The sequence below is a fragment of the Labrus bergylta genome, chromosome 7 (genome assembly GCF_963930695.1).
Source record: "Labrus bergylta chromosome 7, fLabBer1.1, whole genome shotgun sequence".
Lineage (NCBI taxonomy): Eukaryota > Metazoa > Chordata > Actinopteri > Labriformes > Labridae > Labrus > Labrus bergylta.
Window position 1 is genome coordinate 33,543,108 of NC_089201.1, and position 12,500 is coordinate 33,555,607.

General features: G+C 47.0%; 1 protein-coding gene across 2 annotated transcripts in view; it reads right to left on the bottom strand.

The window, feature by feature from the left end:
* enc2 (ectodermal-neural cortex 2) overlaps positions 1-12,500 on the bottom strand; it is a 30,115-nt gene that overhangs the window by 16,954 nt on the left and 661 nt on the right. The gene's annotated exons all lie outside the window — the stretch shown is intronic.

Sequence of the window (12,500 nt, forward strand, 5' to 3'; positions counted from 1 at the left end):
AACATCGTGAAATTTTGAAAGAATATGGCGCTCGACCAAAACGGTAGAATCTCGTTTTTTCTGGCAGGATAGTCATAGAAGCTATATGAAGGCTCTACGTCACGCCCGAGCTGCCTACTACTCCTCTCTAATTGAGGAAAACAAAGGCAATCCTAGATACCTTTTCAGCACTGTAGCCAGGCTGACAGAGAGTCATGGCTCCATTGAGCCTTGTAGTCCTTTAGCCCTCAGCAGTAATGACTTCCTGAGTTTTTTCAACAACAAAGTTTTAGACATCAGAGACAAAATTGGTAACCTCCTGCCCTTACCTGGTGCGAATACGTCTGATACGGCAGAGACAGTTCCAGGACCAGATATTAGTCTCGACTGTTCTTCTCCAATCAACCTTTCAGAGCTATATCCCATTTTTTCTGCGTCGAAACCGTCAACCTGTATTTTGGACCCAATCCCAACCAAGCTGTTTAAGGAAGTTTTTCCCTTAGTTAGCACCTCTATATTAGTTATGATCAATTCGTCTCTACTGGCAGGCTATGTACCACAGGCATTTAAAGTAGCGGTAATCAAACCTCTACTTAAAAAGCCTACTCTGGACTCAGGAACTCTAGCTAACTACAGGCCTATATCCAACCTTCCTTTTTTCTCGAAGATCCTGGAGAAGGTGGTAGCTAAACAGCTGTGTGACTTTCTCCATGACAGCAGTTTATTTGAGGAGTTTCAGTCAGGATTTAGAGTCCACCATAACACTGAGACTGCACTAGTTAGAGTTACAAATGATCTACTTCTAGCTTCAGACAGGGGACTTCTCTCTGTGCTCGTCTTGTTAGATCTTAGTGCTGCTTTTGACACCATTGACCATCGGATCCTGTTGTACAGTCTGGAGCATTTGCTTGGAATTACAGGGACTGCTTTAAGTTGGTTTGAATCCTACTTATCAGACCGATCTCAGTTTGTACATGTTAATGATGAGTCCTCTATGCACACTAAAGTTTGCCATGGAGTCCCACAAGGTTCAGTGCTTGGACCAATTCTCTTTACATTATATATGCTTCCTCTGGGAAATATTATGAGGAAACACTCCATACAGTTTCATTGTTATGCAGATGATACTCAGCTTTATGTATCAATGAAGCCCGATGGCACCAGTCAGTTATGTCAGCTAGAAACGTGCCTTAAGGACGTTAGGACCTGGATGACCAGAATTCTTTTGCTACTTAACTCAGACAAGACTGAAGTTATTGTGCTAGGCCCTAAAAATCTCAGAGAGACTTTTTCTAGTGATTTGACTGTCCTTAATGACATCAGCCTGGCATCTAGCACCACTGTTAGGAATCTAGGAGTTCTTTTTGATCAAGATATGTCTTTTAGCTCTCACATCAGTCAAGTTTCAAGAACAGCCTATTTTCACCTTCGTAATATATCCAAGATCAGGAATATCCTGTCGCAAAATGATGCAGAAAAACTAGTTCATGCATTTGTTACCTCCAGATTGGATTATTGTAACTCTCTTTTGTCAGGGTGCTCTGGCAAATCTCTAAAGACTCTTCAACTGGTCCAGAACGCTGCAGCTTGTGTACTGACCAGAACCAGGAAATGGGACCACATCACTCCTGTCCTGGCTTCTCTGCACTGGCTCCCTATACAGTCTAGAATAGAATTCAAGATCCTTCTTCTCACCTACAAAGCTCTAAATGGCCAGGCACCATCCTACCTGAAGGAGCTACTAGTGCCGTACTGTCCCTCGAGAGCGTTGCGGTCCCGGAGTGCAGGCCTGCTGGTGGTACCTACAGTCTCCAAGTGTACTATGGGGGGTAAAACCTTCAGTTATCGGGCTCCTCTCCTCTGGAACCGCCTTCCAGCCGGGGTCCGGGAGGCAGACACAGTCTGTATTTTTAAGAATAGACTTAAAACTTTCCTTTTTGATAAATCTTATAGTTAGTGCTGGTGTAGACCAGCTCTTAGTTATGCTGCTATAGGCTTAGACTACCGGGGGAACTGGCACCTTGAGCTCCTCTCTCTCTCTCTCTCTCTCTCTCTCTCTCTCTCTCTGTGCATATACAGTACATCATATTACTGCATGTATCTATCTGTAAATCTCAGTCACTAACCACCTACTTTCCTGAGAGCTCTTGAGCTCTCTTAGGCTCCTCGAGATCGTTGGTTGACGGCCTGCCAGAACAACCTGGCTAGGCCGGCTCTTTGTAATATAGCAATAAGTAAGGTCTTTTACCTTCTTTTTGTATCATAACAATGAGTAAGGTCTTTTACCTTCTTTTTGTAACATAACAATGAGTAAGGTCTTTTACCTTCTTTTTGTAATATAGCAATAAGTAAGGTCTTTTACCTGCTTTTTGTAACATAACAATAAGTAAGGTCTTTTACCTTCTTTTTGTAACATAACAATGAGTAAGGTCTTTTACCTTCTTTTTGTAACATAACAATGAGTAAGGTCTTTTACCTTCTTTTTGTAACATAACAATAAGTAAGGTCTTTTACCTTCTTTTTGTAACATAACAATGAGTAAGGTCTTTTACCTTCTTTTTGTAACATAACAATAAGTAAGGTCTTTTACCTTCTTTTTGTAACATAACAATAAGTAAGGTCTTTTACCTTCTTTTTGTAACATAACAATGAGTAAGGTCTTTTACCTTCTTTTTGTAATATAGCAATAAGTAAGGTCTTTTACCTGCTTTTTGTAACATAACAATGAGTAAGGTCTTTTACCTGCTTTTTGTAACATAACAATGAGTAAGGTCTTTTACCTGCTTTATGTAACATAACAATGAGTAAGGTCTTTTACCTGCTTTTTGTAACATAACAATAAGTAAGGTCTTTTACCTGCTTTTTGTAACATAACAATGAGTAAGGTCTTTTACCTGCTTTTTGTAACATAACAATGAGTAAGGTCTTTTACCTGCTTTATGTAACATAACAATAAGTAAGGTCTTTTACCTGCTTTTTGTAGCATAATAATGAGTAAGGTATTTTACCTGCTTTTTGTAAAGTGTCTTGAGATAACACTTGTTATGAGTTGACGCTATACAAAATAAATTGAATTGAATTGAATTGAATTGAATTAACAAGCTAACAAGCTCGCCCTCCTTCCTCGTTCCCCGTCTACACGAGCGATGAGGATTTGTTCTTGCTCTCTGACAGACGGCGCTTTGGATAAAAGTGTCTGCTAAATAAATTGTAGAGGCAAATAGAAACGGGGGTGTCGGGGTTAAAATGGCGAGCTGCTTTGCCCTGTGTCCCTCATGGGCAGTTAAGACACTCCAACAGGAACCAACAGAATCAGCTGGACAGGCTGTAAGTCTCATGAACTGATAATACGATCAGACCCCTCTGGCTCTGGTCCATTTGAAAACATCTTTACATAACAGACCCCAACTGGACCCGAAATCTGCATGATGACATCACATGACTCTACTGTCCAATGGGCGTGATCTGAGAGCTGTCTTTAACATCCAGCAGTAATTACAGCTGTGTTCATCAGGTTCACACACACACACACACACACACACACACACACACACAGACACACACACACACACACACACACACACACACACACACACACACACAGACACACACACACAGACACACACAGACACACACACACACAGACACACACAGACACAGACACACACACACAGACACAGACACACACAGACACAGACACACACAGACACAGACACAGACACACACACACAGACACACACAGACACACACAGACACACACACACAGACACAGACACACACACAGACACACACACACACACACACAGACACACACACACACACAGACACAGACACACACACACACACAGACACACACACACACACACACACAGACACACACACACAGACACAGACACACACACAGACACACACACACACACACACACACACAGACACACACAGACACACACACACACACACACACACACAGACACAGACACACACAGACACACACACACACAGACACACACACACACAGACACACACACACAGACACAGACACACACAGACACAGACACACACAGACACAGACACAGACACAGACACACACACACAGACACACACAGACACACACACACAGACACAGACACACACACAGACACACACACACACACACACAGACACACATACACACACACACACAGACACACACACAGACACACACACACACACAGACACACACACACACAGACACAGACACACACACAGACACACACACACACACACACACACACAGACACACACAGACACACACACACACAGACACACACACACACACACACACACACACACACAGACACACACACACAGACACACACAGACACACACACACACACACAGACACACACACACAGACACACACACACAGACACACACACACAGACACTCACACACACACACACACACACACAAAGACACACACACACAGACACACACAGACACACACACACACACACACACACAGCCTGTGACTGATCAGTTTTGTCTCTTGTCTACAACTGCATGTCAGCAGATAGAGATGTGCACACACACACACAGTAACACACACACAGTCACACACACACAGTAACACACACACAGTAACACACTCACTCACATACACACACACAAAGAGACACACACACTTACACAAACAAAGGCAGCGTTGAAGCTGCTGAGTCTGCGTTTTGAAGCTGTGCTGATGTAAACGTGGCGTTGGATGGTTCTGTGGTCGTCTGCTCCGGGACACAACACTGTGACATTTAAACGTTCAGTCTGTGTGTGTGTGTGTGTGTGTGTGTGTGTGTGTGTGTGTGTTTGGTGCTTGGAGTTCAAAGGTTCTGATTCTTGAATCTGTTTCGCTCCGAGTGTGAGATATGGCGATGGTGTTTAATTGGTTGTGAGCTGCTAACTCCGCCCCTTTAATGTCAGAGTGACTCTGTGTTTACTTTGGGGTTATAACAGGCCTGATGTGACTGCTGACAGATATCTGATGTCAGAGTTATTGAGAACAGATAACCAATCACAAACCCTTAAATCTGTGACATCATCACAAAACAGGTAATGCTTGAAACTGTTCACTGTGACCAACTACACACACACACACACACACACACACACACACACACACACACACACACACACACACACACACACACACACACACACACACAGCCACACAGCCTGCAGCAGCTCAGCTCACCAGTAGAATATCAACAGAGCAGCTGAATAGACTGAGGCCTTCTAAACATGCTGGTAGTCAGCTAACATAGCTGCACCACTGGACCTGTTGCCCAGGGCCACTCAGAGTGTGTGTATGTGTGTGTGTGTGTGTGTGTGACTCTGTGTGTGTGTGACTCTGTGTGTGTGTGTGTGTGTGTGTGTGTGTGACTCTGTGTGTGTGTGTGTGTGTGTGTGTGACTCTGTGTGTGTGTGTGTGTGTGTGTGTGTGTGTGTGTGTGTGTAAATCTGCTGTATTCAGTTCACTTTACATCAATCAGACAGACAGACACACACACACACACACACACACACACACACACACAGGGACCAAGGGTGTGAACTGCAGAACTCACAATATGATGCACGGCCAAAGAAGACTTCACCATTCAGCAATTCTGTGATAATTAATATAATGACACACATCACTATGCAGGGTTACCATCACCCCTCGTCACACATCGTCACCCCTCGTCACACCTCGTCACACATCGTCACCCCTCGTCACACATCGTCACCCCTCGTCACACATCGTCACCCCTCGTCACACCTCGTCACACATCGTCACCCCTCGTCACACATCGTCACCCCTCGTCACACCTCGTCACCCATCGTCACCCCTCTTCACCCCTCGTCACACATCGTCACCCCTCGTCACACATCGTCACCCCTCTCGTCACACCTCGTCACACATCATCACCCCTCGTCACCCCTCGTCACACCTCGTCACACATCGTCACCCCTCGTCACACATCGTCACCCCTCTCGTCACACATCGTCACACATCATCACCCATTGTCACACATCGTCACCCCTCGTCACACCTCGTCACACCTCGTCACACATCGTCACCCCTCATCACACCTCGTCACACATCGTCACCCCTCGTCACACATCGTCACCCCTCGTCACACATCGTCACACATCGTCACCCCTCGTCACACCTCGTCACACATCGTCACCCCTCGTCACACATCGTCACCCCTCGTCACACATCGTCACACATCGTCACACATCGTCACCCCTCGTCACACCTCGTCACACATCGTCACACATCGTCACCCCTCGTCACACCTCATCACACATCGTCACCCTCGTCACACATCGTCACCCCTCGTCACACATCGTCACACCTCATCGCACATCATCACCCCTCGTCACACATCGTCACTCCTCGTCACACATCGTCACCCCTCGTCACACATCGTCACCCCTCGTCACACATCGTCACCCCTCTTCACACCTCATCACCCCTCGTCATCCCTCGCCACACACATCGTCACCCCTCGTCACACATCGTCACCCCTCGTCACACATCGTCACCCCTCTCGTCACCCCTCGTCACACATCGTCACCCCTCGTCACACATCGTCACCCCTCGTCACACATCGTCACCCCTCGTCACACATCGTCACACCTCGTCGCACATCGTCACCCCTCGTCACACATCGTCACCCCTCTTCACACATCGTCACCCCTCGTCACACATCGTCACCCCTCTCGTCACCCCTCGTCACACATCGTCACCCCTCGTCACACATCGTCACCCCTCGTCACCCCTCTCGTCACCCCTCGTCACACATCGTCACCCCTCGTCGCACATCATAACCCCTCGTCACACATCGTCACCCCTCGTCACACATCGTCACACCTCGTCACACATCGTCACCCCTCTTCACACCTCATCACCCCTCGTCATCCCTCGCCACACACATCGTCACCCCTCGTCACACCTCGTCACACATCGTCACACATCGTCACACATCGTCACACATCATCACCCCTCGTCACACATCGCCACCCCTCGTCACACCTCGTCACACCTCGTCACACATCGTCACCCCTCGTCACACATCGTCACACATCGTCACCCCTCGTCATCCCTAGTCACACATCGTCACCCCTCGTCACACCTCGTCACACATCGTCACCCCTCGTCACACCTCGTCACACATCGTCACCCCTCGTCACACATCGTCACACATCGTCACACATCGTCACCCCTAGTCACACATCGTCACACATCGTCACCCCTCGTCACACCTCGTCACACATCGTCACCCCTCGTCACACCTCGTCACACATCGTCACACATCGTCACCCCTCGTCACACATCGTCACACATCGTCACCCCTCGTCACACATCGTCACACATCGTCACCCCTCGTCACACATCGTCACACATCATCACCCCTCGTCACACCTCATCACACATCGTCACCCCTCGTCACACATCGTCACCCCTCGTCACACATCGTCACCCCTCGTCACACATCGTCACCCCTCTTCACACCTCATCACACATCGTCACCCCTCGTCATCGCACATCATCACCCCTCGTCACACATCGTCACCCCTCGTCACACATCGTCACACATCGTCACCCCTCTCGTCACACATCGTCACACATCATCACACCTCGTCACCCCTCGTCACACATCATCACACCTCGTCACCCATCGTCACCCCTCGTCACACATCATCACACCTCGTCACCCATCGTCACCCCTCGTCACACATCGTCACACATCATCACCCCTCGTCACACATCGTCACACATCATCACCCCTCGTCACACATCGTCACCCCTCGTCACACATCGTCACACCTCGTCACACATCGTCACCCCTCGTCACCCCTCGTCACACATCGTCACCCCTCGTCACACATCGTCACCCCTCGTCACCCCTCGTCACACATCGTCACCCCTCGTCACACCTCGTCACACATCGTCACCCCTCGTCACACATCGTCACACATCGTCACCCCTCGTCACACCTCATCACCCCTCTTCACACCTCATCACACATCGTCACCCCTCGTCATCCCTCGCCACACACCTCGCCACCCCTCGTCACCCATCACACCTCATCACCCCTCGCCACACACCTCGCCACCCATCGTCGCCCCTCGTCACCCCTCGTCACACATCGTCACCCCTCGTCACACCTCATCACCCCTCACATCTCATCACCCCTCACACCTCGTCACACCGAGGTGAGGGGTGACCATGTGTGACGAGGTGTGACGAGGTGTGTGGCGTCACCCCTCGTCACACCTCGTCACCCCTCGCCACACACCTCGCCCTCCTCGTCACACATCGTCACACACCTCGCCACCCCTCGTCACACATCGTCACCCCTCGTCACCCTCGTCACACATCGTCACCCCTCATCACACCTCGTCATCCCTCACACCTCATCACCCCTCACACCTCGTCACCCCTCGTCACACCTCGTCACCCCTCGCCACACACCTCGTCACACCTCGTCACACATGGTCACCCCTCGTCACACCTCGTCACCCCTCATCACACCTCATCACCCCTCGTCATACACCTTGTCACCCCTCGTCACTCCTCGTCACTCCTCGTCACCCCTCGTCACCCCTCATCACACCTCGTCATACACCTCGTCACCCCTCGTCAAACATTGTCACCCCTTGTCACACACCTCGTCACACCTCGTCACCCCTGACTCTGACTGTGAATCGACACACGCCCTCAGCTCTCTGAAGTTCCACTCACTGGAACAGACGAGGACAAAGTGAGAGCTACTTTATCCTGACCAGTAAAACCAGAGTCCCTAACCTGTCAGCATGTGAACACCTCACAGTTCAATGTGCTCCATATTAAACACATACAGACTAAAGACAACTGATCCAGCTGAGAAAACACACACACACCCACACTCCTCAATGTTTGATCCATCAGAGTCCTCAATGTTGGATCCATCAGAGTCTACTCCTCAATGTTTGATCCATCCGAGTCTACTCCTCAATGTTTGATCCATCAGAGTCTACTCCTCAGTGTTTGATCCATCAGAGTCTACTCCTCAATGTTTGATCCATCAGAGTCTACTCCTCAGTGTTTGATCCATCAGTCTACTCCTCAATGTTTGATCCATCAGAGTCTGCTCCTCAATGTTTGATCCATCAGAGTCCTCAATGTTTGATCCATCAGAGTCTACTCCTCAGTGTTTGATCCATCAGAGTCCTCAGTGTTTGATCCATCAGAGTCTACTCCACAGTGTTTGATCCATCAGAGTCCTCAGTTTTTGATCCATCAGAGCCTACTCCTCAGTGTTTGATCCATCAGAGTCTACTCAATGTTTGATCCATCAGAGTCCTCAATGTTGGATCCATCAGAGTCTACTCCTCAATGTTTGATCCATCAGAGTCTGCTCCTCAATGTTTGATCCATCAGAGTCCTCAATGTTTGATCCATCAAAGTCTACTCTTCAGTGTTTGATCCATCAGAGTCCTCAGTGTTTGATCCATCAGTCTACTCCTCAATGTTTGATCCATCAGAGTCTACTCCTCAATGTTTGATCCATCAGAGTTTGATCCATCAGAGTCTACTCCTCAGTGTTTGATCCATCAGAGTCTACCCCTCAGAGTTTGATCCATCAGAGTCTACTCCTCAATGTTTGATCCATCAGAGTCCTCAATGTTTGATCCATCAGAGTCTACTCCTCAATGTTTGATCCATCAGAGTCTACTCCTCAATGTTTGATCCATCAGAGTCTGCTCCTCAATGTTTGATCCATCAGAGTCCTCAATGTTTGATCCATCAGAGTCTACTCCTCAGTGTTTGATCCATCAGAGTCTACTCCTCAGTGTTTGATCCATCAGAGTCCTCAATGTTTGATCCATCAGAGTCTACTCCTCAGTGTTTGATCCATCAGAGTCCTCAGTGTTTGATCCGTCAGAGTCTATTCCACAGTGTTTGATCCATCAGAGTCCTCAGTGTTTGATCCATCAGAGCCTACTCCTCAGTGTTTGATCCATCAGAGTCTACTCCTCAATGTTTGATCCATCAGAGTCCTCAATGTTGGATCCATCAGAGTCTACTCCTCAGTGTTTGATCCATCAGTCTACTCCTCAATGTTTGATCCATCAGAGTCTGCTCCTCAATGTTTGATCCATCAGAGTCCTCAATGTTTGATCCATCAAAGTCTACTCTTCAGTGTTTGATCCATCAGAGTCCTCAGTGTTTGATCCATCAGTCTACTCCTCAATGTTTGATCCATCAAAGTCTACTCTTCAGTGTTTGATCCATCAGAGTCCTCAGTGTTTGATCCATCAGTCTACTCCTCAATGTTTGATCCATCAGAGTCTACTCCTCAGTGTTTGATCCATCAGAGTTTGATCCATCAGAGTCTACTCCTCAGTGTTTGATCCATCAGTCTACTCCTCAGTGTTTGATCCATCAGAGTCCTCAGTTTTTGATCCATCAGAGTCTACTCCTCAATGTTTGATCCATCAGAGTCCTCAATGTTTGATCCATCAGAGTCTACTCCTCAATGTTTGATCCATCAGAGTCTACTCCTCAGAGTTTGATCCATCAGAGTCTACCCCTCAGAGTTTGATCCATCAGAGTCTACTCCTCAGTGTTTGATCCATCAGAGTCCTCAGTGTTTGATCCATCAGAGTCTACTCCTCAGAGTTTGATCCATCAGAGTCCTCAGTGTTTGATCCATCAGAGTCTACTCCTCAGAGTTTGATCCATCTGAGTCTACTCCTCAGTGTTTGATTCATCAGAGTCTACTCCTCAGTGTTTGATCCATCAGAGTCCTCAGTGTTTGATCCATCAGAGTCCTCAGTGTTTGATACATCAGAGTCTACTCCTCAGTGTTTGATCCATCAGAGTCTACTCCTCAGTGTTTGATACATCAGAGTCTACTCCTCAGTGTTTGATCCATCAGAGTCTACTCCTCAGTGTTTGATCCATCAGAGTCCTCAGTGTTTGATCCATCAGAGTCTACTCCTCAGTGTTTGATCCATCAGAGTCCTCAGTGTTTGATCCATCAGAGTCTACTCCTCAGTGTTTGATCCATCAGAGTCCTCAGTGTTTGATCCATCAGAGTCCTCAGTGTTTGATACATCAGAGTCTACTCTTCAGTGTTTGATCCATCAGAGTCTACTCTTCAGTGTTTGATCCATCAGAGTCTACTCCTCAGTGTTTGATCCATCAGAGTCCTCAGTGTTTGATCCATCAGAGTCCTCAGTGTTTGATCCATCAGAGTCTACTCCTCAGAGTTTGATCCATCAGAGTCTACTCCTCAATGTTTGATCCATCAGAGTCTACTCCTCAATGTTTGATCCATCTGAGTCTACTCCTCAGTGTTTGATTCATCAGAGTCTACTCCTCAGTGTTTGATCCATCAGAGTCCTCAGTGTTTGATCCATCAGAGTCCTCAGTGTTTGATACATCAGAGTCTACTCCTCAGTGTTTGATCCATCAGAGTCCTCAGTGTTTGATCCATCAGAGTCCTCAGTGTTTGATCCATCAGAGTCTACTCCTCAGTGTTTGATCCATCAGAGTCTACTCCTCAGTGTTTGATCCATCAGAGTCCTCAGTGTTTGATACATCAGAGTCTACTCCTCAGTGTTTGATACATCAGAGTCTACTCCTCAGTGTTTGATCCATCAGAGTCCTCAGTGTTTGATCCATCAGAGTCCTCAGTGTTTGATACATCAGAGTCTACTCTTCAGTGTTTGATCCATCAGAGTCTACTCTTCAGTGTTTGATCCATCAGAGTCTACTCTTCAGTGTTTGATCCATCAGTTCTCTTCAGGAGGTTTCTGCAGGTGTGAAAGCAGCTTTAACTGATCAAGGCTCTCTGGGCTCCCCTTTCTTGGTAACTCGTGACCACCCTGAGGGTCCTGACCCCCACTTTGGGAACCACTGCTCTAGATAAGGACTTAAAATGCTGCTCAAATATTCTTCAATTTAAAAGAATGAATAAAGAAAAGTTTCATGGGAAATGAATGAGCAGATGATGTATTTGTTTTTTTCAGGAGGTTTTGTAAACATCATGTTAGCAGTCAGTCAGGGAGCAGGTGTTGAACTGATTTTAAATCTGACATAATTAAGACAATAACATACGTGTTTATCTGCAGGTAATTCAACAATATTAACTTTTAATGATGTCATAAAACAACCTGCACACCTTTGGACATCAGCTAGCTGCAGTCAGCCTTCAAGCTAACCACTGACAAACTTGCTGTCATGGAGTTTAACCAGGTTTAAAGAAAACGTTTAATGTGAAACAGATCATTCATATATTTATAATATTACACTAAATATAAATGTGTCATGTGTTTTAATGCAGACTGTGTTTATCTACTGAGACATAAAAACAAGTTGAAACGAGGCTCAGCAGCCTGATAGCATTAACGCTAACACAAAGATCGTTTATTTTACTGTGATGTGTTTACACCTGGGGTTTTCAGTTTGTGTGTGTTTGTGTGTGTTTGGGTGTGATGGTATATACACGTTA